Source organism: Aegilops tauschii, chromosome 6 (assembly GCF_002575655.3).
Source record: "Aegilops tauschii subsp. strangulata cultivar AL8/78 chromosome 6, Aet v6.0, whole genome shotgun sequence".
Classification (NCBI taxonomy): domain Eukaryota; kingdom Viridiplantae; phylum Streptophyta; class Magnoliopsida; order Poales; family Poaceae; genus Aegilops; species Aegilops tauschii.
The window spans coordinates 392,830,476-392,841,261 of record NC_053040.3 but is presented as its reverse complement, the minus strand read 5'-3'; the positions used below and the strand labels follow the sequence as shown (position 1 = coordinate 392,841,261).

The following is a 10,786-nucleotide window of genomic DNA, read 5'->3' as shown; positions in this document are numbered from 1 at the left end:
ACTTTCGTGTAAAAAAGCATTGAAGCCCGAACCACTATGTATCTCTCAAAAGAATGTGTCATTAACCTTTTTTCTCTGTCACAAAATGTCTCTGAAGTACATAGAAAGAATGGAAACATGAATGATTATCTCTCTCTTTCTTTCTCTCTCTCTCTCTCTCTCTCCATGAAACACAAGCATCGATAGAAGTACACAAGAAGATAAGCACTCCACATCATTGATGCTTTTTGGAGACGAAAATACATTTTTTTTTCATTTTCTTTTGAATGACCTAAGAAACTGAACCTATGTATCACAACACCAATTTTTTTGCACCCACAGGTACTACTAAACTTCAGACAAAAAGCATTGACAAACAACACACAAGTGGATATAGTACAATAGGAGGGAAGCGAGATTTCTGCTATAGGAGAAAATTCAAACCAGCCGCCATCTAAACTTTTGTGCTCAACCTTAGTTGGGTTCACAACATGAATTCAAAAAAAATCTACACAACATAGTACTCCCTCCGTAAACTAATATAAGAGTGTTTATATTACTATTTTAGTGATCTAAACGCTCTTACATTTGTTTACAGAGGAAGTACATCACAACACAGAGGAGGCAATCAGCTGCACTAGCAATTTTTTTTTAACTTTTTTGTTGCCCTTCCCGCTGGGCAGCGCCGTGGACATCGTCTTCGTCCTGGAGACAGAGGTTGAGTGGGGCCAGCTCATGGCATTGAGGACACACGTCCGCGGGGATCTGGATGAGAGAAGGCCCGGTCGCCGCTGGTTCGTTGCTGCTGCCCCCATCTGCTCACTACACTGAAGTTACAAAAAAATGCAGTATAGACTTTCGACAGTTCAGGTGCGAGGAATCATCTACTTCGAGGGGCATAAACAAGAACAAATCTAGATGGAGAAGTGCTCAGCAGCGTACTTTTCCAAAGTTAATTGGTGGCGTATTCACTAAGTGAACTGTTGTACCTTTTCAAACTGAACAATGCCAACCTGAAAAAAGTGCGCTAGCTAGATCGTCAACTGAAAAACTACACTAGCACACCCACCTGCACAAGAACCTGCACGCCGGCTAGATTTCCACTTCTGCCAGCAGACGCGATAGGAGAAGCACCTTGCCTGCTCGTGTCCACTGCTACAGGGAAGGAAAGGGGATTGTTTGCATTAAACACAAGAACTATAGGCAGCCACATACTCGTAATCACTACAATCTTCTTTTATTTAATATACACGTTGAACCTCAACTCTGTCTCTCAGCTAGGATGAATTTCTCTCTTTATTATGGTCCAGAGAAACAGAGGCATGGGCGAATTGCAAAGAATAGTGGTGAATCAGAGAAGCTCAGTGGCGGCAACAACAATCAGCAAGAACGAGATGCCTGTCACCTGTAGGAGCTCGAGCGCGGGAGGCCTCTGAACGCACGACGGCGGACGAGAAGAATCAGGCCAGACCTGCGCGCGGGGGGCTCCGCTCCTCCGCCGGCAGCCGAGAAGATCGAGCTGGAGCTCCTTTGCCACGTCTTCGTCCCTCTCGTCCCCCCTGCACCTGCAGTTGCTCGCCGACGCCCTAGATCCAAGCTGTTCAACGGGATGGCCGCCGAAATTTGCTGCCGCAGAACGGGATGACAAAGGAGGAGTCATGGAGGCGGGGATTGCGGGCGGCGCGCGGCGGTGTGGATGGCGGCGCGCGGCGCGATGGTTGGGAAGCGCGTGGTGGCGGGGTTGACCAGGTGAGGCGCGGTAGATGGGCGACCCACGGTGGCGGGGGTTGAAGGGGCGCACTACGATGGGTGGGCGGCCCGCGGCGGTGGGGTTCACCGTATGGGGCGAGTTTGCTCGCCGGCCCACGGCGGCGGGGGATGGGGATCGAGCAGGTTGGTCATGGGAGGTGGGGAGACTGGGGTTCGGGGTGGGTTCATTTTTTCTTGTTGCGTCGAGTAGCACTATTCTAATAGTTATTCTGATCACAACGTCTCTATATAGGGCGCGATGTGATGTTCCTGAGATCGCAAACAGAGAAAAAACTGGCCCGTTGTGCACACCCCGGAACGGCCCACTACCACACCCACGACCTTCTCCTCTCCCTCGACGACGCCTCACCATCCCCCGATCCCCATCGACCAAACCACCGCACCGCCCTCCCCTGCCTGCCGCGCCGCGCCGCCCTGCCCGTCAGCATCTCGTAGCCCCTCCTCGCCGGCCTCGCGCCGCCGCCCACCGGCTAACCCCCACCGCCGCCCATCGGCGATGCGCGCCGCGCCGCCGCCCCAAACCTCCACCGCCCACAGGCCTCGAGCGCCGCCGTGAGCCGTGGATCCGGGGCGCCGACGCCTGGCTCTGGATCCCGCCCACCGCTGCCAGAGTCCCAGACTGAAGACGAGCAAGCCTGCGCCCCCTCACTCACGTAGCCTCCTCCCGATGGGGATCCACCATCGCGGCGCTCATGTCGTTCGGCATCGCCACCTCCGGCTGTTCAACGACGGCGCTCCTGGATGTTCACCACATTAGCTCCCAAATCCCAGCCATCCAGGGGTCTCCGACACAACTCCACCCCTCTCCGCCCCTGCATCACCTCCTCCGCCGGTGTTGAAGCCATCGTCGGCCCTGTGGAACAAACGCCGGCGCCGCCCTCCAAGAACCCGAGCCGCCGCCTGCCACCAAGATGCTACGCCGCCACTAGTGGCTCCTCCCAAACCCAACGCCCTGCACCCCCATCTCCTCCACGTCCTGGCGGTCGCTCGCACGCGAGGATGGTGCTGGCCCGGCTCCATGCTTCGGACCTGGAGAGGAGATGGCTGGCTCACACCTAGGCCGGCTTCGCATCAGTCCAACTACACTGCTAGTCCCTATCCAGGTTCTGCAATTTCTGTGCATCCACTCCTGTGATTGCTGCATCTAGAGTGAACGGCTAGTCCCCTAGTCCCCTGTTTCTTTGGATAAATTTTTTGTACAAGTTTCGTGAAAGTTGTGCTGATTTGATGCCCTCAACTGTTTGTGGTTATGTCTCTGATAACTAACAACATCTTTTGTCCTATGCCCAAATTTTTGTGAGCAACAAATATTCATACATGTGCATTATATCTGTTCTTGTGGGAATACGTCTACAACAAGTTCGTTTTTGCACCTCTTTCAGAAAAAATCATATTGTACAATTCTAGTGTATCTTCTTGAAGTTCATATTGTCAAGACCTCGAAGCTCACATAATATAGTTCAGAAGTTTGGATGACTCATGTCTGATAATTTTTTTTTGATACATACACGCGAGCCTGTTCATATTTGTATATTTGTTAATTTCATTATCCGTTAGGATCTGGTATTAGTAGTCTATTTTTTACGAGCAGTCTTGTTCGACAGATGCTTTATCTCTACTCCTAATGGACGAGTTGGTTGAATAGTCCCCCCACTTTCGTCTGGTTTTTTTTCGACTGGTTTTTTTTCGTCACCTCCCCACCCCACCTCACCCCACCCCACGCACGCACCCCAAGAAAACCACCCCGTAGGAGGAACGCCCTTCCTCTCGATCCCCTCCCGTCGCCGCCGCCGTCCTCTCTCCGATCTCTAGCCTCGCACCTTCTCCCATCCATCCCCTCGCCTCTCTTTCCCCCGATCTAGATGGCACCTCCCACCATGGCGGGGAGGCGGCTTCGAGCGCCGCCTGATCTCCTCGACCCAGGGCCTCACGCTCACCAGCGCCCGCCCAATCGCGCGCGACCTCTCCACTGCAGCGCGCCCCCGCCCTGTCGCCGATGTCTTGATGTGCAGCCCACGCCATGGGTCTCCGCCGACGCCACGATGGTCGTGGCCTCCTCACCCGCCGACGCCTCCACTCCAGATCCGAGCCGCCGGTGAGCCGTCAAGGTCGGGGCATGGTACTATCCATCTTCCCGCGTGTAGGGCAGCCGGTGCCCGCGTCCGCGTATCCCGGCCATGGGTGTTGTATTCATCTCCTACATGGGGCGACGAGGAAGATGAGCCCAGCGGCACGTGTGTCTTCCAGCCGCTCTTGTGAGATCGGGAGGCAATCAAAAGCAGGAAGGGGAGATCGATGCTTGGGGGTGACATCCAATGACCCAGGCATCACCCTCTCCTGACGTCTTACTACAAACCCGCAGCCACTGCCTCCTCGATCTACGCTAGCCTGCAGCAGCAAGGTCAGCCCCCCACACTCGGCATTTTTTTCTTTAGGTCTTGGCGCGGGAAACTGAAAAAGAGATGCTCCAACAATCACCACATCCCCCATACTGATTCCTGCAAATAAGCGTTAAATAAAAGGTAAACATGAAGCTTTTCGGTCATTCCCCATCTCAGTTTTGAAGTAAATACTCCATCCATCTACTAATAAATGACCACTTCATATTTTTTATCTAACTTTGACAATTGATTATACCAACAAAATATGAGTTATATGCCATTAGATGCACATTTCAAAGAATTTTTCGATAATATATTTTTATGACATACAACCCATATTCTTATGAAATGGGTGCACATGCATAATTTTGTTGGTAAAATATTGTCAGGTTTGACTCACATGTTCTCACTCTGCAGTATATCGAGTTTGATGACGATGATGATTGAAAAGAAGAGGATGAAGCACGTAAGTTTCCATCTGAGCTTATATTCATATGACTGCTACCTAGATGTACTGACGATTGTAGCCTGTACCTTGACTAAAAGTGTTTGTGTTTGCTCAAGTTGATGAGTCAAACAGAACAGTACTATTAATTAGTTGAGGGGCAGAGTGGTCTCTCTGATTGTCAAGATGATTGCAACCAAAACTGAGATATATAGATCTCTAATGCAGGGTCTTGATATTCTTGAAGTAAGGCACTAACTGAACTTCTGTTTTTCATCCTTATATCTGCAGTATTCAGAGGGTATCCGAGTGTACATGATGCCCCTGGGTGGGTGTCGGCGTGAGCTGGTATGGCCCCGTCGTGGCTATGTAGATGGGGAGGCGGGGTGGAGGCTGGGACTGCATGGGGAAAAAGCATAAAGAGCAAGACGGTAGTGCTGTACTGTGGCATGGTCATGTGTGTAGCCTCAGCACAGCGTTGTACTGTGGCATGGCTGTGTGTGTGACGTCGGTGCAGCGGCAAAGAGTAGTCTTTGGAGCAGGGCAGCGGCACACACACACATGAGGGTGGCCCTCGAGGCTTGGGGGTTAAGCAGGTGCGCGATGGTACGCATTTGATTGTCACCGTCGGATTCAGAGTGATCAGTCAAATTCGTTGTCATTTGTTTTTACTTTACAAAGTCATACATTCATGGTTTATCTCTTTTTTAAGGATCCCGTGGAAGTGGAGAGAGAAGCATCATGCTCATGAACTTGAAAAATGATTTCGAGTTTGAACAAAGAAAGTTTACCAAAGAAGACATCAAAGAAATTATATTTAGGGAGATACTGGAATACCTCCCTCAACTTCTCAAGGATTACATGCACGGATCTGAAAATACTTACTATGTCCTATGTTTCTACCTTGACATATCTTGTAACTTTTTTGCCTCCTATTTTGCATATGTAGCAATAGTCATAACTTATGTCGTTGAATCAATATTTGCCACTACTGACAATTTGCATAGGCAATCTGCTAAGAGGAAGATGGTGGAAAGAGCGGGCGAGTCGAGAGAAAACATTTTCTTCTCCCAAGGTAATTTACACTATCATAATTCCCCCAACTGTGACTTGTTATATACACACCTAGACCACCCCACACCGCCACTATAGTACACGGACGCCGCTCACCTGCAAAGGGCAAAAGGCTCCTCCTTTTACCATAAAACATGTCCCTGGGTAGGAAGGTGGCCTACCCGGCCACAAGCAAAAAAGGGAAGGTCGCTTGCAGACACCGGTGGTGAAGAAAACGATCCGGAAGAGCAGAAGTGTTATTCCATACCGAGCTGTACCGTGTGTTTTCAGTTTTATGAAGAATGGTTTGCGATTACACGGTATTTGAAACCTTCTTTTCACACACTGAGCCTTGTGATCTGACGGTATGTGGCTTCTGTGTTCTTGCGTAGGTGTCGAACTACACTACCAGCAGCAGAGGCTGCACCTTGTCTTTAGCAAAGACGGAAAGCCTGCTAATTAATGATACAGGGAGATGAACGATGTGGATATGAAGAAGTAGTGGGTTGTGCTTTTCAGCAGTAAATGCATTTAGAGATTAGATGGCTTGCTCCAAAGACAAGCAACTAATCTCGTTGATGGGATTGCTGCGCAGATTCATGGATCGTGCTCTTCCGTGGTAAGGAGCCTGTGGCTCTCTCAAGTCTCAACTGATCAGAAGGTAAATAAGATTTTTGCCAGGCTTTGTTGAATTCAATTGGATGGAGAACTAATTATTACTTCCTCTGTTTGGAATTACTTGTCGCTCAAATGAATGCCGTTTGAGCGGCAAGTAATTTCGGGCGGAGGGAGTACTTAACATAAAACATTAGCAGTTGAACAGTGTGACATGCAAAATAAATGAATTACTTCGTCTTTTCGTAAAAGCATGTGCATCAAATGATGCACATACCCATAAAACATTGAATTCTTGGTACGAGCTAGAGATCTTGTTCACCTCACCATTTGATTATTCTCGAGTTTAGAGGTAAATACACTAGAGGTCTTAAAACTTGCGCGCGGCGGTCACTTTGGTGCACAAAGTTGCAAAATACGTGTTTGTGGTCACTAAACTTGCGAGGCCGTTCAAATACAGTCACTCTCACCGTATGCATGCGTATCCGTCAACGCCAGCATGGCACGGGCCCGCTGTCAACCACTGTAATTGCTCTTGTATGATAGATTTGTAGAAAAGCCCGCAGCTCTTTTTTTATTTACATAGGAACCCCTAAAATAAGAAAAATAGTGGGGCGGCGGGGTTCCATCCTTGGACGTACTGCTGAGTGGCACGACTGAACAACCACCACGCCAACAGTATCATGTGTTTACTTTGCACGACTATATTATACATCCTATCAGGGTGGACCCAAAAAATAATAATGAAGAAATTTATGTCTTCTAATAATAAGAATGCAAAGTGCAACCGGTGGGTTCGAACCTGTGACATGGAGATTCACTCGCGCATAAGCCAACCGCCAAGCAACTGCGACATGTGATGTAATTTAGAGATAGACAATGTATATGTTCTTATCACTCTTGTTCTCTGTAAGTACGTGCCATTTTAAAAAATGTTTAAACATTGTAAAAAGTGGTCGTGTAATTCAAAATATGTTCATGCAATAGAAAAACTACGCGAACAGTTTTTTGAACCATGCGAACATAATTGTACATTCTGTAAAATTCACAATTTTTTTTTTGAAATGTGCCAACATTTTTTTAAATGCAATGTACATTTCTTAATTTACATGAATATTGTTCAGTGTTTAAACATTTTTATAAATTTCATGTAGTTTTTTTAATGCATGTACATATTTTGAATTGCACAAACAATATTATTTGAAAATAATACACGAACAATTTTTTGTGATCCACGAATTTCTCAAATAAAACGAATAGGTGTAATGATACAGATTGTTTTTTAATTATGAATATTTCTAAGAAAATGCACATTTTATTATTATGAATATTTTAAAAACAATTGGTGTTATTATTATGCGAGCATTTTTATAATTCATAAGTATTATTTTAGAATAATACATGAAAAATATTTGAAAGTTCTCTTATTAATGGCATTAGAATTTACATACTATCTACAAATTTCTGAAAAATAAACAAGTGCAAAATGGGTCGCCGGACCACAGCCCATTTCTGTTCCATGAGCGCTTCCGTTTTTGTACATTAATCTTAGTTATCCTTAATAGCTGTCTACAGATGTGTGGTGCAGTTTGTGTGACCTGTATTGTACTAGCATTAGGTCGGGGGTTCGAGAGCTGGCAGTTAAACTTTTCGTCCCATCGATGGTTGATTTTTTATTTTGCATAGAAAAGAAGAAGAAGAAGAACGGGTTTTGTGCAAAAATGCGTCCATGTGTCATTAACAGCGGGCCCGTGCCATGCTGGCGTCGACGGATACGCCTGCATACAGAGAGAGTGACTGTATTTGAACAGTCTCGCAAGTTTAGTGACCACAAACACGTATTTTACAACTTTGTGCACCAAAATGACCGCCGCGTGCAAGTTCTAAGACCTCTGGTGTATTTACAAGAGTTTATTTGGGACATGGTATATATAAAGTTGCTTATGTAGTAAACATGATTTATGGTACAAATTGTCATGCAACGAGATTCCTTCTAGAGTACTCCCTCCGTTCCTAAATATAAGTCTTTCTAGAGATTCCAACAAATGACTACATACGGAGCAAAATTAGTGAATCTACACTCTAAAATATGTCTACATACATCCGTATGTTGTCCATTTGAAATATCTAAAAAGACTTATATTTAGGAACGGAGGGAGTAATATTTAATGATTATATTATCTTTTTAGTTTGTTGTTGGATAACCATTGGCAGCGGCTAAGTTTGCAGAGGAAACCTTTTGAACATGGCAGCATTATATTTTTCCATTTTCCTTGTAATTTTGAGTTTATGTGTAAACTTGAGTTAGCTTAGAGTTATTTATTAAACTCACACAAAGCTTTTGTGTTGGTCCAAATAAAATGAGCATAAAACAAGAACTGAGGACCAACTTTAATTAAAGGCCTTATGCTGAATTTAATTGAGGAACATTGCCAATTCATTCAAAAAAGTACGAAACTGATCTTACAAGTTTTTTTTAAAGAAGACAAATTTGATCCCATTACTTAGCTATAGACAAGTGTCAAAGCTAATATTAGTATCCGCGGTAGTTCCAGCTGCTGAGTTAGTAGCAATATCTCCATCTAATGTGATCTTCGATCACTTTGTAGTTCACATATAGCATTTTATATCGAAACGATCATCCATTTATTGCCGAGTGAATGGAACAATGCACGTGTAATAATAACTAACTCAATGAAAGGTATTTGCTGGGCAGATGATCACATGTTTTCGCCAATATATAATATATAAGTGCTGCGTTACTATGCTAAATTGCTTTACAATTTTATTCCTTTTTGCAGATCTTGGTTAGCTGGTTGGTCAGAGGAAGAAAGCAGAACGCATGAATGAAAGTGGAGAGGACAAAGAAAGATGTGTGGATACTCATAGTTGAAGTAAATAAGTATTATGGGGATTCTCATAGTTGGAGAATATAAGTATTATGCGGATTCTCATGGTTGGAGTTAATAACGGACACACTGGCGTATTAGTTGTTTGCCCAACAACGGACATCATATTTTTATTTCGTGGTAATGCACGACATTCAATTGTATATGTTACAACGTGGCAATGGCCTGGGAGGCATCAGATCTGTCGTGAGAGCCGGGTGGTTGGCGGGGGACTCCTCGTTGCCGATCCATGGGTAAGTACGTTGACAATTCTTGGGAAAGTATGGTGTGAGGTAGCGTTGGTGCTATGGTGAAGATAAAGTGGGCGTCATCCAATTTAAATTGGAAGGGTGCGTCATGGGGTGTGTAGTTCGCTTGGGACCGCGTGTTGGAGATAACATGGCGGATAGACAACCACATTTCTCACCCACATATGGGCTGAATTTGGGGAGCCCGGACTATCCGGACGGTTAGATTTTGAGGAGCCCACTGGGTGCCTGTTTGGTGTGTGTACACAACCAGATATGTGAGAGAGATAGAGAGTGAGAGATGCTTCGAGACGACCTTAATTATTTGTTTGATTTATTATATGCATTATAGCCCGTAGCAACGCACGGGCGTTCTACTAGTTATAGTGTGTGTTTGAAGTTCATATTGTCAAGGTCACGAAATTCACAACCTGTCACCAGAGATCCTGAAGAAAATACATGTGGGTTTGGCATGTCTCACATCCTGCAGCAACGAGCCCCTGCAAGAAAATACATGTGGGTTCCATCCACAAATCTGCGAGGGATGTAAAAGCGATTGTGGCATATTGTCAGCTGCCCATCAAATATAAGCCTATTATGTTGTCCTTCAGTAGTAGTTCAACAAAAAAACTGCAACAATTCTACATTGGAAACTATGATATTTCAGGTCTGCTACTATGTACGTGCTTGTTGGTATGACTATGAGTACATACATTTTGTCCTCGTTCTTTCCCCCCGTAGGCTTTCTCTGCCATGGATGTGTGCATGCGTGCTATGTGTGTGAGTGTGCTACAGCAATTTGTGTAAAAGAAGCATTTTCAATTGGGCAAAATTAGTTGATGATTGTCGAAGTTCAGACATTTCTATTGGTGACGTTCAGTAATTATAGAATGAGAAGTAGTGCGTGCCGTCTTGTGCCCACAAGGTGCCACTGGCTGCTACACACCCTGTGCTGCTGCTGTTGCTGCTTTAACTTTTACGTGACTTGCAAAAAACTTTTTTCCTTTGGATATATGCGATCCAGTACAGTTGTTCTACTAAGTAGCAGGGTATGTGCTTCTTACCGGCCACACATGTGAAATCTGTTTGTTGATTTCACTTGATGGCATGTACATAAGTTCAAAATAGAAAAAACGGGAGATCACTAGGGAAAATGTGACAAATCCATGGAACAAACTTGAGTAATTCATGTGGAAATTGCAAAAGTTAAAAATAGAAAAACAAGCAGTTGAAATTAAAAAACAAGCAATTCAAAAGTTTCTAAAAAAATATGAGAAAAGGCAAAAATTGAACATCTGTTTCAAAAAATAGAAATTCAAAATTAAAATAGTGGAGAAGTTCTTTGTTAATTATAAAACTGGGATTTTCACCTTTAATAAAAAAATAAACCAAGAAGTTCAAATAAAA

General features: G+C 45.0%; 2 long non-coding RNA genes across 7 annotated transcripts; one reads left to right on the top strand and one right to left on the bottom strand.

Moving 5' to 3' along the window:
- Nucleotides 1-373: 373 nt before the first annotated feature.
- On the bottom strand, nt 374-1,945 carry LOC141026098 (uncharacterized). 2 transcript variants are annotated; one of them, XR_012187975.1, is made up of 2 exons: nt 1,385-1,945; nt 374-1,134 (listed from the first exon to the last, which is right to left on the bottom strand). It is a non-coding gene; the product is annotated as an uncharacterized lncRNA (long non-coding RNA). The 2 variants fall into 2 exon arrangements; XR_012187974.1 differs by having other exon boundaries at nt 374-1,131.
- A 61-nt stretch (nt 1,946-2,006) lies between these two features.
- On the top strand, nt 2,007-9,313 carry LOC109757841 (uncharacterized). 5 transcript variants are annotated; one of them, XR_012187980.1, is made up of 8 exons: nt 2,007-2,852; nt 4,548-4,596; nt 4,867-5,171; nt 5,288-5,491; nt 5,583-5,650; nt 6,021-6,133; nt 6,224-6,289; nt 9,045-9,313. It is a non-coding gene; the product is annotated as an uncharacterized lncRNA (long non-coding RNA). The 5 variants fall into 5 exon arrangements; XR_012187977.1 differs by having other exon boundaries at nt 2,009-4,271; nt 6,021-6,126; XR_012187978.1 differs by having other exon boundaries at nt 2,009-4,271; nt 6,021-6,129.
- The last annotated feature ends 1,473 nt before the right edge of the window (nt 9,314-10,786 follow it).